Genomic DNA, 21,476 nt, shown 5'->3' with positions numbered 1-21,476 from the left:
GGGGGAGGGGGGAAGGAGGGAGGGGAGGGGGGAAGGAGGGAGGCGGGAGGGGGGAGGGAAGGGGAGGGGGGAAGAGGGGGAGGTGGGAAGGAGGGAGGGGGAGGGTGGGAAGGAGGGAGGGGAGGGGGGAAGGGAGGGAAGGGGGAGGGGGAAGGAGGGAGGTGGAGGGGTAGGGGTAGGGGGAGGGGGGAAGGAGGGAGGGGGAGGGGTAGGGGAGGGGGGAGGGGGAAGGAGGGAGGGGGAGGGGGAAGGAGGGGAGGGGGAGGGGGGAAGGAGGGAGGGAGGGGGAAGGAGGGGAGGGAGGGAAGGAGGAGGGAGGGAGGGGAGGAGGGAGGGAGGGGGAGAGGAGGGAGGGAGGGAGGGAGGAAGGGAGGGAGGGAGGAAGGAGGGGGAGGGAGGGAAGGAAGGAGGGAGGAGGGAGGGAGGGAAGGAGGGAGGGAGGGAGGGAGGGAAGGAGGGAGGGAGGGAAGGAGGGAGGGAGGGAGGGAGGGAGGGAGGGAGGGAAGGGAAGGAGGGAGGGAGGGAGGGAGGGAGGGAGGGAAGGAGGAGGAAGGGAGGGAGGGAGGTTGGGGAGAAGGAAATGTTGGGGGAAGGGAAGATAAAGGGAGGACAGGAGAATATTAGGGAGAAAAGGAGAATGAAAGGGAGGAACGGAGAAACAGAGGGGGAAAAGAAGAAACGGAGAAGGAAAGGAGAAACGGAGAAGCAAGGGAGGAAAGGAGAATGAAAGGGATGACATCATGTCCGACTGCATAGCGAATGGGATGAGTTAAGAACAAGATTTAATGGTGAATTCAATAAAAATTCATACATGAGTGCATAATAAAACAGATTCATCTCAATAAATTTTGACTCAGACAGCTAAACGCTCGGGAGCAGTGTTAGTTACTCACTTCGCCAGAACCGTGGCGGTCTTCAAATGCAATACGCATTTATTTATTGGAAGGTGTGGCGAGATTACAATGTTAAATGTTGGACTGTACACTGCAACTAGTAATAAAACACTCACAACCAGAGAGCAAACAGACATTAGTGCAATGCGAACAATGGAATAAGGTATATGATATAATTCCATCTGGCCAGAAGCACATTATTTCTTAAGAATAATGCCTTTCTTTTAAGACATCAGACTCTGCTAGTGTATTAAAGAAAAAACAGAAGGGAAGTTCTACTGGTTGAGAAACCCACTGAAGCAGATAAGCACCCTCATACTTTGATGACCGCTTCCATGGGGCAACTGGAATAAACTTCAATTTTGTTTATGGGCATTCGACACATGTAAATAAAGACACACATATACATTTGCAAATAAACATTTAGACATGAGTACTAGCATACAGACACACACACACGTTCACACCATCGATGGTAAACAATGATGACCATGAAAAACAGCAGGAATTGACAACATAGACAGCACGCACTCACAGAGACGCAGGAGAAGGACAGTCCCCTGGGAGATGGAGTAAACAGGCGGTGGTCAAAGGAGCCTCTCACTTTGACGTCAAACAAATGTGACAAGATTTACAGCCCTGTTTACATAAATGGAGCTCTGAGCAAGTGAACACATGAGCGCTAATGTTAAGTGCTCAAAACAAATACAAAAAGTCATTTCTAAACACTTTTCGAAAATGGGCGTAGCAGATGGTTAGTAGTAATTTGTCCATGCTCTGCAGGAGGGCTAAACACAGGAAGAGGCATGCCGCACGCATGCCATGGACAAATGGGGAGAAGAGAGCAACGATGGAGTCAGCAAATGGGAAGCCTATGGGCGGGTTTAAGCCCACAAAGTATATACAACATGTCTCTTTGAGACAGTGCAAGCGCAGTCCAGAAACCGGGACGTAAAAAGTATACACCCTACTCCATATGGGGAGGTGGGGAGGCGGGGAGGCGGGGAGGCGGGGAGGCGGGGAGGCGGGGAGGCGGGGAGGCAGGAGCTTTACTTCTTTTTACTTGTAGTGTCAAACTCTCAAACAAACTTCTAAATAATATTAGATTACCTCCCTTTCTTACTAAATCTACTGTTCTACCAAAAGCTCAATTATTCATATGGTGCATCTAGATTAATTCAGTGTGGCATTGCTGTAAACTGTGGCTATTCCATTGACTGTGCTTGATTCTTTAATCCACTCGTTGTCCTCTTTCATAATCTCAGGGTGGTTGCCGCAGGGATGAGGGTGGAGCGGCCCAACAGCGTCATGGCCAGGTCCAAAATGATTCCACATCACCGAGATCCTGGCAATGAAACCAACAAAAAGAAGTAAGTTGTCATACTAAATAGTGAGAAAACTATGCATGGGGCGTACAGTCTTTAGACATGGGCGGAAATAGTGTAATTGCCTTTGTGAAAATTATGTGAAATGCCCAAGAAATCACAACTTCTTACTATGTCTGCCAGTTTCTTCATCTGCACTACCTTATTTTTAGATAGAAATGCATTTTCACATCCTTATTTGGCATAAGGAAGCATTTTTTGATAAACAATCCATTCACATTCCAGAACTGCTACTCACATTTATTTCATTCATGTTCCTCCTGTGATCAGAAGTTTTACCCAAACAAACTCTCAATTATGAGACCTGGTTTAGTTGCAATAATCTCAGGTATTTTGCACAACAGTTGTAATTTGTAGTGCTGGAAATTACATTAAATCATGCAAGCATCACTGAAATTTTACCTGGGCCTAATATTCTGGTAGAAGATGCAGACGCTTTGTGTAGAAATTCGAGAAGGAAAAAAGAACTAAATAATTACAAAAACAATGGATGGCAATGACCAGTTAGAAAATGCAACTAATATGACCTGGAATTTATTTCCTTTAAAGAATCCTATTCCTCGGAACGTACGAAGAATATTTCAATACACTTATTAGCTCAAAGAGAGTTAGACGTCATCATCTCCTTGCTTTTCCTGTTTGACAAAAATTAAAATAGGTCCAAAATATTTGATGTGATCAACCATTTATAGCAGATTTAGTGGTAAGACTGTCATGCAAACGCAAAACTATGTAATCCACATTCAACGAGGTGCTCAGCACATAAAATGGACAGTGACCGTGTGATGCTGGTGCGATGTGTAAAAGTGAGAAACAAAAACAACTCAAAAATTAATATACACATAATAGAAATAGTAAGTAGACAGTGTGTGCTTCTGCTGCTGGATCACAAATGCTTTCTAAAGTTTGACTTCAGGCTTTGAAGTTGAAACAATGGGGTATAAGTCAACAAATTTACAGATAGGAGGAAAAAGTGCATGTTGTGTCTCGCAATATGCAAATATTGTGGATCACAGATTTACAATTATGCTTTATGAACCAGGTCCAAGAGCAAAACCTATGATGCGTGATTATATGGCGGAGAAACTGTTCTATCTAGGTGTGCCCTGTAGTCCGGTTCATAGAGGTAGGCAGGGTTTAAAGTGTACACCATTGGCTCACATTTGGTAGCATGGCATGGGTGCCCAGGTAAGTCTCAGCAAAAGTACATGCAAGTGCTATATATAAAAATGGTACAACAATACTACAAGAATGTGATGGCGTCAATGCTAACAACATGTTGAAGTAAAGTTTAAAATTAGGGGATATGTACATAATGTTGTAAAGATTACAGGAAACACACTACAGCATACACTGGACAAATGCCATGCTCAAAATTCAAAGTAAATTCTCAGAATATAGAAAATTATCACCAGCAAACATCAATTTAAAACAATTTGGATACAAATCCACATAAATGGTGAAAACGGCAAGGAAAATAAATGTCAAAATCAATGAGACCACATACAAAAAGAACATTTGACCAATGGGATAAAAGGTGTTCTCATACAAGTCAACCAAAAGGAGCAGACAGAGAAATAGCAAAAAAGGTTTTGAGCACTCACAGTCGGTTACAGGGTGTGGCTATGAAGCACAAACATCTACAGCAGTAGCAATAATTTAGATTTTATATATTTGGAGATCTCAACACAAAGTTTTGGTCAAATCATAAGATCCAAGAAAAGAAAGTTCAAAATGGGACTGTCCAGAATTTAAGTTCTTTCATGAGCTTCTCTAAATCTCTGTTGGCCTCAGTAAAAACCTAAGATCATAAATATCTCTGGCAAAAATATAAGACTAATGCCGGTATTAGATTTAAGATCATTGGGGCTGCCTCATGAAAACTCAGATTATTGTAGACTCAGGTAAGAATAAACCAAATCAGGCCCAAGAAAGAGCTTAGGTTCATTGTGGGCTCTAGGCAGAAATTAAGATCAATGTAATCTTCATTAAGAATTATCATAGCAGGTCCAAGTGAGAATGAAAGGTTATTGCAGGCTCTGTTAAGAACAAAAAAAACATAATTTTCAGGCATGCATTTGCATCTCTGCTCTGCCCTATTTTAGACTTGTTGTAATTTTTAGTTTTGTGCACAAATCAACTGGAGACCAACAAATGTACAGTTTTCAACATCCATTTAGTTAACACTAAACTTGCAGCATGTCTCTATTTTTTCAGACCTTCTAAAACTGTACTCTGTAATGCTTTAAAGAAATGCATATTTATTCTGCTGCCACCATATTGTGATTTATCATGCTTTTTCAACCTTCTTTCTGTATACAGCGCCGTCATCATGCGATACGCCAGAGCTAATATGCAACGGGATGGTCTGACTAGCCTCAATTATAAAGTTGTTAACATCACAAGGCATCATTTGTACACCATGGTTTCTGTGGACATCGGAAAGCCGGAGGACAATTGATACGTCAGAGGAGACTTGAGCTGGACAATGTTATCCTGACCACTTTAATGTGTGCCGACGAACACTAGCTTATTCTGCAGGTTTTTAATGGGCCCAATTGAGGTGTGGAGCAATGTCAAGATATTGTAAATGGTGAAAGGTCTATTGAAGAGGACTGCCATGAGAAGGGTGGCATTAGCAGACGTATTCCTGAGCTTTTTCAGAGCTAGCCGATCATGGCTGAACTCTAGCAAGGAAACAAATTGCACACTACCCGACAATATGGTTTCTTCAAGCGTTGACGCTTGGACTGCAACTCTGGATTCAGTGATTCTTTGTTTTGGTGTCACTAACCTAGCTACATTCCTTCAAAAGCTTTGCATTCCAGACTGAAGGACTAAAAACGAAGAGATTAAATTGCACCTACAAAATAATTAAAAACGAGTTCCCTTTCATGAGCCTCGAACAAAATCTGACGAATCCTGTTTGAGACTGAAGACGTTCATACAGTCCACCTGAAACTAGATATAAGGGTTGCCTTAACAGAAAAAGGTTAAATGTGTGATGATTTCTTCTAACTTTAATATTTTTCAGGGATACTTGAATCAATTATATTTATTTCAGTGTGGTTTATACATATCTGGGTGAGTACTGTGAGATGTTATGTACTTTTGTCAAAGATGTACTGTTATCAAATTCACTTTCAGAATGAAAAGTCTGAAATAATTCCAACAAAAGATCAGCTCTCTGACAAGGCACTATCCAGGGATACTAGGCATTAAGAGGTGAAGACCACAAAGCATTGACAATTTGTCAAAAAGAAGTAATTCCTTTAAAAAAATCTAAAAAATCTGAGAGAAGAGTAATGCTAGGTGGATGTGCCTAAATGTGTTAGTATTTGTGTCTATGTATAGTGCTGTTATTTTTGGATACCTAGGCCACCTAAAGTTTGATTATTGGAGACATAAATTGCTTTGACAAGTTTAGATGTATATACTAACTAGGCTGGACCAAAGATTAAACAGCCCACCAAAGACATAGATATATTTGCTGCTTCTATATGGATGGGTTCTCATCCTGACTCTCTGTGCCTTATGGGGCTTCGGGCTCCTTCGTAAAATGGGCCCGCTTCCATCTATCAGGTTTTTTTTACCTGGATTTGCTTATCTTTTTTGCTTCTCTCTTCTTTCCTCCATTGTAATATATCCTTTGGCCTCTCCACTTTAAGAATATGGAGAGCTTTCTCTTGTCTACACCTTGATCCCCTCACTCCGCCAAGACCAAACTTTTAGTCACACTTCATCTCAGCCACGCGCATGTCTAGCCCTCCGATGCATTTTCTCCCTGCATCACTTGCGTCATCGTTGGGGTCTCATAGCCGTGGTTTTACTTTTGGTTCCACTTTCATCAGACAACATCTCGCAACCGCCATTGCCTACTATGTAGTTTCAGGCAATTACCCCCCCCCCCCGCATCATCCTTTTGCTGCTAAAACACTGATTTCTAAACTTCTCTTTTCCTGTCTTGGTTTTTGCTCTCTACTCTTTCTTGGCCTCCCAAACTTTGCTCCGCCTCCACCTCAATCTTTGACTTTTCTATCGGTCTCATCTTCCAAATTTCTCTGCCTCATACCATTTCTACTTGTCTTATTTCTATGCTGAGAGTTTTCATGTTGTTTTAGAAGGACAAGGGAAACCCAAAAGGATTAGCACTAGGGTCCTTGGGCAGTAAGCTATTGTACAGAACAGAGGACCCTAGTAATTAAGGATCGTTTGCGAAATAGACATACACTAAATAGTATGTATGACCTCTGTCCAGCCGGACAGGATTTAATTTATTCGCTTTTTTATATTAGTTCATATATACAACATTTATACAAGAGTGGGCACAACCTGTGACCCACAGGAGACAAGACAAAACAAGTGACAAAAACTTTTGAAAAAGGCGCAAAAAGCGGTCTGTACTATTATTCAGTGTTGCAGACTAGAATACTTTTGTAGCAATCCATTGTTCTAGACATTTCTTAAATTCAAATAAACATATGGTGCATTAAGGTCGGCGACGTTTCGATGCAGCTTGAGGATATATGCATCATCATCAGGACAAAAACAATATATCATGTTTGTCTTGGAAAGTATTTGAACATTATCAAAGCAACTTGGAGTATAGTTTAGAGTCCCAGACTGGTGTTCGGCGGTATTAAGATAGTATGAACCGCATGGATTGTAAACACAGCTTTGCCGGCAGGACGAAATTACAGTGAGTTAAGTACGTGGCTCCTTGCGTGCTGCTATGGCAGTCCGAAGATCCCGGGTACGGGATATCTAAGGAGGAATAACTCCGGCTTTCGCGGGGCTTGTTGGGATATGTGGCGCCATGCAAGATGCTACGGCAGTCCGAGGATCCCGAATACGGGATATATTAGCGTCTAGCTTGATGGCAGGACGGTGGGGTTCTGGCGGGGATCGCTGGCGAGTTTTCATGAGCCTCCTACCTTTATTTCCTTTATGTTTATGCGTGTTCATAGTCTCCTGACTTTAACCAGCCTTGCCTGTGTCTTTAGATAACCTTTCTCATGTCTGTCACTTTAGTTCTTCACTTATCCTTACGGTGCTTATAGGCCTCTGTATTAAGTCTCACTTTATCTTTTTCTTTAACTGGAGTGCCAATTTCTCCTGTGCTCACGCAGCCAAGACTTTAGCTATTTTTACAATTTTCTTAAATGTTACATTCCATCCAGCAATGTTATACAGGAATTCTTTCATAAACGTGGCTGCTTTCACTTTGTATTATTTAAAATGTAATATACTACTTAATAATGTATATATGGCACATTGGTGGAAGAGCTTACGTTGAATTTTATTTTTTTAAGTATTTCTTTCCCAGACCTGGAAAGTCTGAGACACATACAGTGAGATGAAATGCACAGTTAATGTGAAAGCCACTATATTTCCATGGGAGCAAACATTGGGAAACAATTCATGAGAGGGAAGAAGAAAATAACAAAGAACAACATTTTAAAAAGGATTTACCATCGTGAATAAGTGAGTGAATTACCCATGACTAGGAATTCAAAACTGAGCGCAATTCAGATATCATTGTGCAATTGTTATTTACCAATGCACAATGAAAGCTTAGATTATGTGCCAATAGAAATGGTTTGGAACAGGCAAAGTTCTAAATTACTTTTCATTTTGCAGAAGAAAAACTTCAATTAAACACTGTTTACAGTGGATTAACTTAGAATGGGTTTTAAATTGACAAACTTCCAATGTTTGCAACAGAATATATATGCAGTAGAGATAGAACTATGTCACTGTATGAGCTCTGGTAAACGTTTGTTCCCAAATATTCAGGAAAAAAAGTCTTTGTAGCTAGTATAATTCAAACCCATTTTGAAAGCATCCGAGCCTCAAAAGATTTTGCTTATGAAAAGTCCTGAAGATACTTTCTCTTTAGCAAATCAGCAAACTTTCCACTGCAACAGTCTGTTTATTTTAATATTTTAAAATGGTTCCCATTGTTTTTTTTTTTACATTAAGCTGAATAAACTATTTTGTCTGTGTATTTAAAAATAATGTTTCTGCATTTCTAAAGTTTGTAACTATGTCCGTCAAGGCCAATTTCTAATAATAAAAATTATTTTTGGGAAACTTCATAGTATATTCTTAATACAAACTCAGCATAGTAAAGATGCTGCAATATACAGGGGGCACTGCAACAATATTTGTGTAGATTTTGGCACAAGCGGGGCATTTATTAAGTGGGAGAAAGCTTGAAAGCATTTCTAATGCACTGAAACAACTTTCCATTCACTGAGATCAATTGTGGTAATTATAAGCAGTGCTTGAAATGGGAAAATGGAAGTGCAGGTACTCTGTACCAGAGTACCTGCTTGTTGTTGAGAAGTGTCGGCACTCTCCAATTAAAAGTATAGGTTTTGTCTTGAGAAGTGCCGGTACTCTCCAATTAAAAGTATAGGTTTTGTCTTGAGAAGTGCCGGTACTCTCCATCTCAAAATAAAAAAGTGCTGGTACTCCGTACCGGACAGTACCGGCCCATTTAAAGCACTGATTATATAAATAAGATTCAGTTCTAAATATACTTCAATAGACAGCGCGACGTGGGCTCAGTGTAAATATATACCCATGTTATGCATGGTGAATAGAACTCATCAGACATGGTGCCACACTAAAGGGGTTAAGAGTTAACAGAAAGGCCCCATGGCCAAATATTAAATGCTCTCACCCAGTTTTAAAGGCAGAGGCTAGGTTGAATTCTAGCACTCATATCCTAATATTAGCCAACAAGGAAACTGAGGCTCAGTAAGACTAATACATTTAACCAGGTTCACACATTGTGGTCCTGGGATTACTATCAGCGTCTTCTCTTTTCATAGCCCACAATTTACCCATAAGATTAAATCTGCTTCTATAATAAAGTGGTTGATTGATGGGTTTGTGGATTTTAAGATAGCTCTACAAATGATAACATTTGATTCCTATAAGGGGAGGGGAGGGGAGGGGAGGGGAGGGGAGGGGAGGGGAGGGGAGGGTGTAATGGTGTAAAACATTACAGACTTGAAGATCATCAGACGAGGAAGTGAGGACTGGTTCCTCTATTGCAACAAATGATTTGCGGATATTTTGTCGCATTGCAAACACCGACTCTCGCTCGACGCAGGTGTTTGCCCTGTGGTGACTTCCACTTTCTTTTATATACAGGAGTGATTTATTTGTTTGATGTTGTGCCAATAAGGCAACACAAACAGCCAAAGCCATTGGGCTTTTTTTCCCAAGTAGCTCTTTGTTATTTTTAGACCATTTAAAGGTTGTATTACAACAAAAATCAGCAAGGTCTGTTGTAGCACACCGGTCCGCAGCACATCCCAATGCTCATTAAGAAGCGCCCTGTGGTACTTTACCAGCAAGTGGGCAGGTAGGTACAGCGTTAGATAGAACCAGAACAACATCAGTGCACAAACAAGAGCGTGAAACATTCAGCAGGACCCCTGACTCACCCCCATAGCAGAAGGCATTGCTGTAAGCAACATCCCTATTCAGGTGTGCTAAAGAATTGTGCGGTATCTGTGCAGCAGTGTCGGATGGAGCTATATTAAAACAATAGTAACTAAAGAGGAGAGGAAATAGTCTATTAAATTGATGCCGCCCCATAGGTGGCACCAGGTGGCGGCGGCTGCAGCAGAAACAGCTGTAGTAGTAGTAGCAAAAAGCCAGTCCTCCAAACAGGCCAGGCACCAGTGCCCAGGGAGGTCGAGAGGTGGTCGAGAGGTGGGCTCCATGGAACCATGCACCTGCCGACACCAGATTTGCCTTAGGTGTACACAGGGAGGCAGTGGAGGTGAAGAGCCCCACCCGGGACCTGGTGACTGCGTGGGAAGGAGAACACCCCCCCCCCGCCGTAGGTGGTCACCATATCGCCCACTATCTTGACAACTAAAGTGAAAACCCCCATCGCGTCACGGAGGTCGCTCATCTGTCTTGTCCAACAACTCAACCGTGTATGTGTCCTAGGCCTTCAGCGATGGCCCCACTCCCCGCGTCAATGGCGGTGATCTCCATGCTGCTATCTCGGCGGAAGCCCGTTGGGGAAGATCCTTCAGCCACAGCGACCGTGATGGTGCCACAGCGACCGTGATGGTGCCACAGCGACCGTGATGGTGCCACAGCGACCGTGATGGTGCCACAGCGACCGTGATGGTGCCACAGCCGAGTTCAAGGACATGGCCATACGGCACTTCAGGAGAACAAATGCCAAGTCGATGAACCTGACGACATACTTGTACTTACGCGTTCGAGCAGACAGTCCTAGTAGGCAGTGAAGTGGTTAGCATTGCAGTGGGCTGCCCATGACCTTGAATAAATTTGCACGGTTGCCCCCCAGAGGCGGGCAATCACCAGGCAGACCCATACCATATGATAAATATCAGACTCTGTACAGGGGCAGCGAGGGCGTCCCAGAGGGCACCCAGGAAAATATGATGAAGGCGCACTGGTGTCAGATAGGTTTGATGGACAGAGATACCCCACACCTCCTCCAGCTTTTGAGCCCACTGCTTGTCTGTCAACTCCCGACCTGTTGATTGGGCCTGACTATCAAGCAGATTCAGGAGTGTGGGCACCAGGTGCTCCAGCAACCTACCTTGAAGCAATATATTTGTGCGTCTGCCACAGACGTAGAAGATCAGCACAGTCCATTCCTCACGGGGCCCCAGCGGCTGGTACCAAGGCATTATAGGTCAATAATTGACCCTTATGGATCTCGTAACTCACCCGGAGGTCTTGAAAGGACATCAGGAGCTAATGCTTGTAAAGATCACCCAATGTGGCAACCCCCACGTCCATCCACGCACTTGTGTTGTGATGCTAATTGATGCTGCGGAACACCGGGAGCACCCACAGCGGCAAGGCAGGGGCGCATAGGACCAAGCTGCAGCGAGGCACCACATATCGGTCCCAACAATACTAGGTCACCCTGCTCAAGCACCCCATCCACCTTTTATCCCGCCAAGGGCCCTTAAGCCAACCCAGGACATACGGTCCACCCAACTCACAGACTGCACAAGCATGGGCGTCCGCGGGGGGGGCAAGGAGGGGTGCTTGCCCCCTGCTGGAGCGTCCCTCCTTAACCCCCCCCCTCCTCCCCCCTGCCAGGGCCGGCTCTAGGGTGGTGCGACCTGAGCTGGCTTCCTTGGGGCGCCGTGTTTACAACTTAATTATGATTTTAAAAGCACCTGCTGCGCGTTCCTTTCCTCCTACAATTAACAGGCCTCACAAAAATGTCAAGAAAAGTCCTGTAATTAATGTTCTTCCTGGCTCAGAGTTTTGTGGAGTTGAGGTTTTTGACTTATGTGAAGGTAGTACAGAGGGTTAATGTGCCTACTGCAAAGAACGTGTTCCAAGTAGATTACAGAGTGCATTTAATGTAAATAGATCAGCAGGTTACTGCTTTTAAAAGAGCCATCCTTTTGTTACTTGCAATTTATAACTTAAAGTCCTAATGTAGAATAGTGCGGTATTAACTTTCATCATAGAAGTGCATACACTCTGCTAAGTATAGAACATTGATTAATGTTGCAAAAAGTGTTAATTTGGGTAGAAATGGATTCTTATTAATAAAGAAAACTCCCAACTATGCTGTTTCTTTTTCGACTCTGAGTTTGTGCTTCTCACACCAAGCACTCCTAAACTATACTGCCTACCAGTATGGATGACCTGCGACGCCTACACTTTTAGTCCTTTGGCTTATGTAACATTTCCTATACACTGATTTACACACGTATGATTGATTGTCTGTGTAATGTGTGTGTGATGCAAAGTGCTCTGACATACTTTAATGGTATGAGTAGCGCTATATAACGAATTCATGCATCTGAGAGAGAGTGGTTATGGAGACTTGGTCACTGTTAAAGGGTGCTAGTGAGAGAATCTGTGGTGGAGGTGGTCATTGGGGGAGCCAACTAACATTGTCGCACTGGGTGCCACCAGCGCTAAAGCCGGCCCTGCCCCCTGGGGACGCCCCTCCCACTATGCATTACACATGGTGCTCCAGCCACGGTTCCTCTCCAGCTCGCACTCTCTGTTCTAGTCTGAAGCTCCTCTGCGTCCCAGGGCTCAGTAGGATAAGATGAGGGCTCAATTTTCCTGCACCGTCCCTTTGGCACTCTCTTCTAGGTGAACTCCTGTGCATCTCATCGCACGTCGCATCTAGACAACACCTGGAGACTCTGCACTTTTCTAGATCCTTCTGAGTACCCTCGGCCCCCCCTCCCCTCCATCTTATAATTTAGTCAGAAGCGCCAGGAGACCTCAGACTTTATAGCGCGCTCTGACACAATAACAAGATTGAGGCAAAGTCTTTTCAAATAATGATTGGATTATAGTGATGGGCTGCCTAGAACAGTTGCTGTTAAGTAAATTACTAAGCAGAAAGAATAGTCACATTTGAATAAAAGAGTATATTTTAATGTAGGCACCGCTCTGACATAAAATGGTGGGCATCAATGGATGACTTTTGATTTAATAATAATTTGCATTTATCAAGAAAGATAACACAAACAGAAAACGAATGGAAATGAAGTGTTAGGCATAGGTCAGTACAGAGTGGGATACCCAGATGGGATAGGAAGCGTGGATGCTAAGAAGAGAGGGGCTGAGTCCATGTGCAGTCACTGCTGTAGTCCAGAGCAGGGAGGAGGCGCAACGAGCAGGCATATATAAGATATATCCATGAGTAGAAATGATCATACAGCCCTTCTGAGTCTTACTCATTGAGGGTAAGAGCAACTCGTTCTGGGCACTTGCCTGCATTGTCGCAACATTACAGATTTCTCATGCAAATCAGGGATGTATTCTTTAAAAATCATTTTTTAGTCCCTTAACGTTTTCTTCCGCCGATGGTATGGATAGCCAAAGAACAGAAAGTTTAAATCCATGTGACTGATAGGCAGGGCCACTGGAATTATGCAATTGTGCGGCGATTTTTGCATAATTGTATATTTGCTGCATAATCCAACATTTGCCGCATAATCTGCAGAGTTTAAGAAAAAAATTGTTTCTAGCTCAAATGGTTCAAAAGTTACTAAAAACGCAGCAACACATGTTGCCGGGCGGTTGAAAGTCCTTTGCAAAGGTTGACGTACTTTCTGTAGCTTTTTTTGTTTATTTATTTTTTATTTTTAAAGACCTTTATTGTTCGATTCTCTCTTACAGTTGGCGGTTGGCCCACAACCCACAGGGGCTGGCAGCGGGTAACATTGATCGTAATAAACATTAGCAAGTGAACACAGCCAATGAGCCGGCAACCCTGGGGTCCGGCGGCGCGGTATACCAACTTTCTGTAGCTTGATGCTATATTTGGGTGTTTACCTAGTACTAATGAGGTGCAACTAATGCCCAAACAGTGTTAACAAGTTTAAAAATGACGAAATGAAGTTATACTGTCACAAAATGTGCCACATAATTTGCTTTTTTTTGACACATAATTCACTCAACCATGCCGCTTTATGTGACCCCTTCCTGCCTCATAATTACAGTGGCCCTGCTGTTAGAGTATCCCTGCTGAGTGCCTCATATTCTACTCACAGCGTAGAGTGTGATTGGTGGAGTAAGGCTGGGCCTGCCTTACCCGTGTGCTATAGACAAAGATGCTGTGCTCGCGCTTGTGTGGTGAATGTGGCCTCAGGGAGTTCAGACCTCTGTGAGGACCGTAGACAGACAAAGTGAGGAAAGCATCTGGCTGCCGACGGCAGAGGCACTTTTCGCAGCTACCTCTCACCACTGGCGGGCCCCAAAACGAGGGAAGGCTCATGCACACTTAAGGGTCTCCCAACCTGTGCACTAGAGTCTGAGCCCGCGCTGTCGTCAAAATGAGACGGTCAGAGAGAGAAAACAGTAAAACTCTGGGAGTCATGCAATGACACAGAAAGGAGTATGAAAACATAACACAAACTCAGCGTAGCAGGTGCTCCTGAGTAGACTGGGGAAGATATTTCCGTAGCATACTCCCAAAAAGATGTCCGCATTCCTCACCTGCACTAAGTTACTATCTGGTGACGTCAGAAACAAGGGGTTAGTGGGGCAGCGATGACCAAGCAGTTCGAACTTCCACTCTGACCTAATGTTAGAATTACCATCCGTGCTCCAAGACTGCTTGAGCTTGATAAAGGGAACCACGTTAAGTAACACCAGCACAAGGGGTAAATGGAATTTGTGAGGTATGTAGTAACAATGGTTGTAGAAACATCTGTTACATTTGCATGTATCATCCCCTTCCCTAATTACCAAAAATACAGTACAAAAGGTCGAGAATCCATAATTAGGTACTTTGTAACGCGACAAAAAAGACCATCCATCCATCCTTTTTCAACTTTGGGCTGAATCTCTTTTTCTGTCCATCTGTTCACAGTTGTTCTTAATCACAGTAAAGCGTTGTAAATGCCATGAAATGAAATGAAATGAAATGAAAAGTAGATTTTTAGAGCGTGGTTGCTGCCCAGAGGCGTCCAAGCACTAGGGACCAGAATGGAGATTGCTTGAAAAGGTAACTTGTTGAAATTACTGAGGGGAGTTAAACAAAAACGTTTTCAACTGTTTCCGGAATGAGGGAAGATTAGGGTTGGATCTGAGATGAAGAGGAAGTGAGTTCCAGATCTTGGAGGCATTATGGGTGAATGTCCTGCCACCTGCCCTAGCCTTTTTTATTCTCGGAACTATCGCCATAAAGGCCTGGCTAGATCGAAGGTTTCTGCTGGGGTGGTACTGTTTTACTAAATCCCGGGTAATCCTAGGTCCTGTGTCCCAAAAGGCCTGATGGGCAATACACATGGCCTTAAAGATGATTCTCTGACGCACTGGCAGCCAGTGCAGGCTAATCAGACCAGGTTTGGCTGATTGTCTGCGTGGCAGCTGTAACAGTGTGCGGGCTGCACAGTTCTGCACTATCTGTAGTCTGCGCAAGGTGTACTCCGGGGTGCCAAGGTAGAGGACATTGTTGAAATCGAGGCGGGACTGTATAAGGCCTTGAATGGCCACCTGCTTTGCCTCCATCGGCAGAATAGGGAGGACTTTCTTTAACATCCTAAGAATTCCGAAGCAGGTAGCCGAGAGTTTTGTAACCTCGATGTGAAATGAGAGAGTCTTATCCAGCCACACCCCGAGGCTCTTGATATTATCCTTGGGTACTGGGGGGGTACCTAAACAAGAAGGCCACAAGGAATTGAAAGAGGTGGGGTTTGCAGGGCCCAGGAACATCAGCTCTGTTTTGTCCCCATTGAGCTTGAGAGATGAAGCGGTCATCCAGCCCTTTACCTCCTCTTAAGCACTTCATTAGCCCACCTGACGATGGCAGGTCGGCCTCCTGCGCCAGGGAGACCACCAGCTGGGTGTCGTCCGCATAAGAAATTATTTTAATCCCAAATGGACGAACGACCTCAGCCAGTGGTCTCATATAGATGTTGAAAAGCGCAGGGCTTAAAGAGGAGCCTTGTGGGACTCCGCACCTCAACGGCCTTCTCATGGATACTGTCTCTCCATCAAATACTTGGAATGATCTGTCGCTCAGGAAGGATTTGAGCCATAGCCAAGCACTATCTACTATTCCGACACTCGAGAGGCGGCTCAGCAGGGTGTCATGGCTGACAGTATCGAATGCCGCGCTTAGGTCAAGGAGGATCACTGCCACTGACCCCCCTGATCTAGGATTTTTCTGGTTTCCTCAGTGACTGTTAGAAGGGCGGTCTCTGTTCCGTGTTTGGGTCTAAAACCCGCCTGGGTGGCATCTAACAGCTGGTTATTTTCAAGGAAATTCACCAGCTGGAGATTGATGTACCTCTCAAGGATTTTGCTCACCCAGGGGAGCAGAGAAATCGGCCGGTAGTTGCTAAAGTCAGAGGGATCCAGATTGGGTTTTTTCAGTAGGGCTCGGACCATGGCCCGCTTCCAAGCGGGAGGGACCGTACCAGAGGTGATGGAGGCATTCAGGAGGTCCACAATAGTTGGTAAAGTGACCTGGGATGCCAGCATCATGACTTGTGGAGGTGCTGGGTCACATGGGGACCCAGATTTTACCTTGCAGGCAATGGAGTCCAAGGATTCAAGGTCTAGGGGGGGAGAAGTGGTCCAGTGTAGGACAGGGTTCTGATAAAGATGTTCCCAGAATTGTTTGATCCTGGGCTATGGGGACAGTAACAGTAGAGGGGAAGGATGTGTAAATTGTATTGACTTTTTGGTGGAAAAATTCTGCCGTCATTACAGTGGTCTGTTGTTTTTTCCTCGTGCAGGTTAGAAGATGGAGGTTTTGTAAGTTTTTTCAGAATTTGAAAAATGTCCTTAGGTTTGGATTTTGCTAGTATGATTTTGTCCGAGAAGTAAACAGATTGGGCAGATTTGACCTCGGCTTTGTAGAGTTTGATTGCCTCTCGGTAACGGGTTTTTTCCTCATGAGAGTAGTCTAGACGCCATCGTCTTTCTATTTTTCTGCATTCGCGTTTCTTTTCCCTGAGAAGCTCTGAATACCACGGGGCCGTTTTGTGGGAGCGTTTCATCGTTATTTTACTCAGGGGGAGAGTGGATTCAAGCGCTTTTGTGATCCAGTCTTCGTAATCCTGGTTGGCCAGGCAAGGGTCCTCATTGTAAGAGGGTTTGTCAATCGCAAGTCTGCTAGTCCAGTCATCGACTGGTAGCCGTGCCCAGGATCTAGCATGTCTTACCGTGGGTCTCACGGGGGGAGGCTTAAATGTGGTCCAGGTGAAAGGCACTAGTAGATGGTCAGTCCATGGGAGGGAAATAGGTAGCCCAACCACAAGGTCTGCACAGTTACTGAACACAGGGTCCAGTAAGTGGCCTTTAGCGTGAGTCGGTGCCTTCACTCATTGGACTAATTGTAGTGCAGCTAGGTCGTCTGTAAGAGCTGTAGCTGTATGGTCCAGGGCAGTATCAAAATGAAAATTGAGATCCCCAAGCAGAGTGTAATTAGAAGCAGTGCTGACACGGTCAGCCACAATCGATGGCAAGAGATTGTGAAACTGTTGGGGGGGGGGGGGGGGCGATATATTAATGTTCCTGAAAAACAGTTATTAGGGGAGAGTTCTAGGATAAATGCTAAGCTCTCACAGTTTGGAACTGCTTCAGAGACTACTCAACAGTGGTATTGTTCTTTATAGATAATGGCTAGGCCTCCTCCTCTCCCATCAGGGCGATCCTGTCGGGTAATTAGGAAGCCTGGAGGGAGGGCAGTCACTAAAGCAGGGTCGGAGTCCGACGTGAGCCATGTTTCAGTGAGAAACACTGCGTCTGGCATGCGTTCCTCTAACAAAAGGGCAATTTCCACCCTATGTTTGGGCAGGGATCTGCAGTTTAATAAGAGCATACAGTAATCCTGTTTCGCAACTAGAGCCTGCTTAGGTATGAGCGATAGTTTACATTTTGGACAGATCTCTGGGAGCTCTGTAGCATGATATAAATGCAGGTCACAGTTCGTTCCTAAAAGCCTTATGCTGTGGAGAGCTTCCGTGCTATAATGCCTGGTCTTTTGTGGCTGAGATTCAGGGGGCATGGCCCTCGGCCCGGTCCAGGCGCGGACGGGGGCTGATGGGCTTGCCTTAGGCGCGCCTTCGGCGTGCAAACAGCGCACCCGCTGCACGTCCGGAAGATGCACATGTTATATAATGGACAGCAGGGGGGTGTGGCCTGACGGTAGTGGGCGTGGCCTGTATGTGCCGGGAAATGGCGGCAATCAGTCGAAAGTATCCCGCGGCAGCGCTAGAATCCGCTGCGCGGGGGTGCCCAGGGGAGTGTGAAAGGTAAGTTATTTTAAAATCAACAACAACAAGTGACACTCAAATGTTTAAAAATTCTGCAAGCGTCTCTCCCGGCTTCTGCCTCAGGAGGTCAAGGGTCTTCTGTTCGCGCTTTTAGTCAGCGCGCCTTAAATACCCTGGTCGGGGGGGCGTGGCCTGACGGTAGTGGGCGTGGCCTGTATGTGCCGGGAAATGGCGGCAATCAGTCAAAGTATCCCACGGCAGCGCTAGAATCCGCTGCGCGGGCGTGCCCAGGGGAGAGTGAAAGGTAAGTTATTTTAAAATCAACAACAAGTGACACTCAAATGTTTAAAAATTATGCAAGTGTCTCTCCCGGCTTCCGCCTCAGGAGGTCAAGGGTCTTCTGTTCGCGCTTTTAGTCAGCGCGCCTTAAATACCCTGGTCGGGGGCATGGCCTGACGGTAGTGGGCGTGGCCTGTATGTGCCAGGAAATGGCGGCAATCAGCCGAAAGTATCCCGCTGCAGCGCTAGAATCCGCTGCGCGGGGGTTTCCAGGGGAGAGTGAAAGGTAAGTTTATTTTAAAATCAACAACAACAAGTGACACTCAAATGTTTAAAAATTCTGCAAGCGTCTCTCCCGGCTTCTGCCTCAGGAGGTCAAGGGTCTTCTATTCGCGCTTTTAGTCAGTGCGCCTTAAATACCCTGGTCAGGGGGGGCGTGGCCTGTATGTGCCGGGAAATGGCGGCAATCAGTCGAAAGTATCCCGCGGCAGCGCTAGAATCCGCTGCGCGGGGGTGCCCAGGGGAGAGTGAAAGGTAAGTTATTTTAAAATCAACAACAACAAGTGACACTCAAATGTTTAAAAATTCTGCAAGCGTCTCTCCCGGCTTCCGCCTCAGGAGGTCAAGGGTCTTCTGTCCATAACTCGCGTTTTTATTTTTGTATACATTTGACACAGGCAGCCAACTAAATAGCCAGTAGGTGCTTAGAAGAATGTAAGGTCTAAATGTAGTGGTAGTGAGATTTGCATAATTGAGGACCCCTATTCCAAGATCCTTCGCATGCATAGACCTTCTAGGCAGGGGGCGCCACAAGTTGTAACTAACACCCCAAACCTCAGGACAGGGAGATTTCCAGGATAGCACAGGTACTGGTCCAGTACCCGAAGTAAAGAGCAGCACAATGGACTACTTATTAAAACTACGTTGGTGCCCTGAGGATAGGAAATGTTGTGCCTTGATCCCTGTTAGAAGCCTCTGGCAAGCTAGTCGGTTTGTAGTGCTTAATATTCAACCTGTTCCTTCACCACTTGAAATGCCTGGTTGGGAAATGTGCGCTCCTCAGGGGCTTCCCTGCTTCCACTGCCCCCTCTGCTGCCTTATGCTTGTCCAATCCAAGATTAAGTTAACCTAGAAGCACAGCAGGTGCTTCAAGTACCTCAGTGAAGTAGTGTGGCTCACTGGTTAGAGGCGGCAGACCCGAGAGCAGAGGACGGCCCGGGACCAGGGTTCGATTCCCGGCGCGACAGGTTTCTGGACCAGGGTCAGCGGACTCGATAATTCTCTCGCCTCGGTGCCCACTCTGATCAGCGATCACACTCGGCAACTCTGGGCATTAGCTTGCCTCATCTTCACTAACGGCCCCACCAGACCGCCGGGGATGCCTGGTCTCACCCTGGAGATACCCATTAAGGGACCATCTCTCAGGGAAGCCAGGAAGGGTTTCGCAGCGGTCGAAGCGCCTTGGGACCCTACGGGTAAGTAGTGCGCTATATAAATGCCTATACATTTACATTTACATTTACAGGTCTGTGAGGGAACCAATCAGATGTTCCAGGGTCAGCGTTGTGCACAACAACCATATCCCAGTGTCGCTGGAAATCGAGGAACCAGCTGATCACAACATGTAAAATGGCTGTTGCATACTGGAGCGCTGGTGGTTGCCGGGTCGGGTCGGGGAGGGGCTAGCTTTGCAGGAAGAGGGTGTGGGTGCACACAGTCCATATCATCCTTGTGGAAGGAAATCACCCTTTTTCTCTGGGAGAAACGTACGAGGACAATAGCTGCATAACGTAAAACACAGATTAAAAAATATATATTTTTCTTTTTGTCCGACAAAACATATTACTCTATGCAAGACAGTGAGGTACATGGGGGCGGTCAGAGTAGCAATCAATAAGGAATTCTTCCGCGCTGGAGTGACTGGTGACATAGTAAGTATCAATAGTGCACAGTACGAGAGAACCAGCATAGTGTCTGTCAGTCACTGCCTTAGTTTGCTGCTCATCTTTTTATTCACTCTCAGGTGTGCATTGATGGGAGATTTATACATTTATAGTGTTCTGGCGTGTGGTGCTTGCATCAGGAATTGCCTTTTGCTAAAGGTGTAAATTGTACTTCCAGGTCTCGGCGGCAGTCGTCTGTCTCTCTGTCCTTTGTTGTTTTCATGACATCGCTGGTTTCTACGGTGGCTGCTGTTTGTTCGCGATGGGTCAGGTTCTTGGCTCTAGTGAAAGGCACCTTTCGGCTACTTTGTAGTGCTAAGAAGTGTACGTTTCTTCAGTTTACACCAGGCTCCTCGCGGAGCGTCTGCCTCTTTCTCTGGTGTTGTTTTTGTCCTCAGGCTGCTCCCCGCCCTTTCTCACCTCTCTGAGAGCCAGTGCCCCCTTTGACCCTCTACCTGCCGCTCACCCTCTCCCCCACCTCCTCTCCAAGTTCACACCTTGGTGCTTTCACACTGAACGTCACCTCCAGCTCGCATTCTCAGAGAGGGCCCTGGGATCCCTATCACCGACATGAGGAGGAGGAAGAGAGAGGGGGGACAGAGAAAGACTTGGTGGGGTCGGGAGAAGGATACGGTGGGGGGTGAGAGTGAACAAAGAGCGGGGAGAGAAAGAGAGAGAGAAGCAGTGGGGAAAGAGAGACCGAGAAGTAGGGAGGAAAGAAGATGAGAGAGCAAGGGGGAACGTCGTTTACAACGCGGTGTTTACACCGCACAACCTTTTCCCCGCAGCTGTTACAACGCAAGTCGTTACTACGACTTGCGCTGGATGGCGCTGTGGGATAAGGAAGGTTTTAATTTTATAGTCCAACACCTTCCCTACTGTTACGGGGACTGGTGTTGGAATATAAAATTAAAAAATTCCGAAATCCGCGCCCTCCAACGCAAGTTGTTGTAACGACTTGCGTTGTAAAACCTGCGATGTCAAGTACCGCGATCTAAAAGATCGCGTTGTACTGACATACATCCGAGAGCAAGTGGAGGTGGAGGGAGAGGGAGAGGGGGGGGGTCTGGGTGAGGGAGAGCAGCTTCAGAGAAGTGAGACATGTGTCCGAACTCCGCCAGTGAAGACAGCGGGTCCAAAGGGGAAAGAACCAGGCCAGACAGAGTAGGTCCAGGCAGTGTGCACGGAGGCAGGCTCGGTGGGTCCGGAAGAGGGACAGGGCAGGCAGAACAGGTCCAGAGAAGGGCGAGCAGA

General features: G+C 45.8%; 1 long non-coding RNA gene across 1 annotated transcript; it reads left to right on the top strand.

Annotated features, from left to right (window-relative positions):
- The first annotated feature begins 2,136 nt into the window (after positions 1-2,136).
- Positions 2,137-8,371, top strand: LOC147659468 (uncharacterized). Its single transcript, XR_015307238.1, has 2 exons — positions 2,137-2,263; positions 4,601-8,371. It is a non-coding gene; the product is annotated as an uncharacterized LOC147659468 (long non-coding RNA).
- The last annotated feature ends 13,105 nt before the right edge of the window (positions 8,372-21,476 follow it).

The sequence above is a fragment of the Lissotriton vulgaris genome, unplaced genomic scaffold (genome assembly GCF_964263255.1).
Source record: "Lissotriton vulgaris unplaced genomic scaffold, aLisVul1.2 SCAFFOLD_1376, whole genome shotgun sequence".
Lineage (NCBI taxonomy): Eukaryota > Metazoa > Chordata > Amphibia > Caudata > Salamandridae > Lissotriton > Lissotriton vulgaris.
Note: the sequence above shows the minus strand (reverse complement) of the source record. Positions and strands in the feature narration are given on the sequence as shown.